Source organism: Pipistrellus kuhlii, unplaced genomic scaffold (genome assembly GCF_014108245.1).
Source record: "Pipistrellus kuhlii isolate mPipKuh1 unplaced genomic scaffold, mPipKuh1.p scaffold_m20_p_2, whole genome shotgun sequence".
Lineage (NCBI taxonomy): Eukaryota > Metazoa > Chordata > Mammalia > Chiroptera > Vespertilionidae > Pipistrellus > Pipistrellus kuhlii.
Genome location: NW_023425515.1, coordinates 184228397 through 184230375, shown reverse-complemented (window position 1 = coordinate 184230375; position 1979 = coordinate 184228397).

The following is a 1979-nucleotide window of genomic DNA, read 5'->3' as shown; positions in this document are numbered from 1 at the left end:
CGGTCAATGTTTCACTCTTACGTCAATATTTCTCTCTCTCCCTTTCCCTTCCTTTCTCTCTAAAATCAATTTTAAAAAGCATATCCTCAGGTGGGGACTTTAAAAAATAAATAAGAGACATGGATATATAGATAAGTACAAAGATAGGTAGATAGATAGATTTGCTATATAACAGGAATAGCACCATAAACCAAAAAGGAAAGGAGCAGACGTGTTAGTAAATGATATTGAGAAAATTGGCTCTCTATACAGAAACAAAGCAAAACTGGCTCCCTACCCTGCCTACCACAAACATGGGTTCCAGATGCATTAAAAACCTATGCGAGCCGAAACCGGTTTGGCTCAGTGGATAGAGTGTCGGCCTGTGGACTGAAGGGTCCCAGGTTCGATTCCGGTCAAGGGCATGTACCTTGGTTGCAGGCACATCCCCAGTAGGTTGTGCAGGAGGCAGCTGATCGATGTTTCTAACTCTCTATCCCTCTTCCTTCCTCTCTGTGTAAAAAACAAACAAACAAACAAACAAACAAACAAAAACACACAAACCTATGTGAAAGAAGGCATAGACTATCCATCTAGAGATGGGAAAAGTTACTCTCAAATTAGACCCCAAAAGCACAAACCACAAGGCAAGAAATGCTGGGTTTAATCACATCAAAGACTTCTGTTCAGAAAGGACTCTCTACACAAAATTAACAGATGGAGAACTGATTTGCAAAAGATGTTTTAAATATCTAAAGCGGCAGGGGGTTGATATCGAATCTATACACGGAACTCCTGCAAATCAACAAGGAAAGGAACCAGAACAGGGAAAACAAGCAAAGGACATGAGTAGGCCACTCCCAGAAGGGGAATCCAAATGACTATCGAGATGTGAAGAGATGTTTCGAGGCAAACGTCATCAGACACTTCACTGCGATGCTATTTCACACCCATCAGGCTGGCCAGAATGGGAGCTGGACAGTTCTGAGCCTTGTGAATTACTGGTGGCGACTGCAGCCGCTCTGGAGAACACTCTCGCAGTCTGTAGGTGAAAGGAAGCATATACTCTATGGCCCAGGAAGCTCAGTACTGAGTTAGTATCTGTGCAGACTGACTAACGATCCCCATTTTATGCTCCCTCTCCTTGCCACAGCCTCAGGATGGGCAGAGAGAATCTCCCCACCCCGAGACTGTGGGCTTGGCCATGCAACTTCCTTTGGCCAAGAATGTGTTGACAAGTGAGACATGTGGATGCTGGAAATGAGTTTGTGTTTATTCTGTTGCCCTCCCATCAGCATAAGACCACCGAGGGTCCCACTGCCCTTCAGCCTATGCCAGAGAGCCTGTCCAAGAATTGCATGAATACAGAAAGAGGAGGAGGAAAAAAAACAAACCACAAAGAGCCACTCCTGCAGCACCATTTGAACAACTACAGCCAACTGTTCCTAAAGCCAGAATTCCCCCCTGGACTTTCCAATTAGGCAAACAAATAAACTTTTATTTGCTTAAGCCAGTTGGATTGGATCATCTGTCATTTACAACAGAATCCTGAGTAATTCATCTCCCTTACAGTATTTTTTAAAATATATATTTTATTGATTTTTTTTTTACAGAGATGACCTGCAACCAAGATACACCCCCTACTGGGGATGTACCTACACACCCCCTACTGGGGATGTACCTGCAACCAATTCCCTTGACTGGAATTGAACCTGGAACCCTTGAGTCCTCAGGCCGAAGCTGTATCCACTGAGCCAAACCAGTTAGGGCTCCCTTACAGTATTTTAACTCTAACCTAACTGGATTACTCATTACCCCTTAAATATTGTCTCTCAGCTCTTGCTCAAATTCAATTTAACTAATATTTTTATGAGCATGTACCACAGAAAAGGTATAGGGTTCCAGGTATAAGTCCCAATACCTTGCCTATGTTAGATATGACTTATTCAATCAAATTAATTCTTTCAAAGAACCAACTTTTAGCATTGAGTTGGATTTAC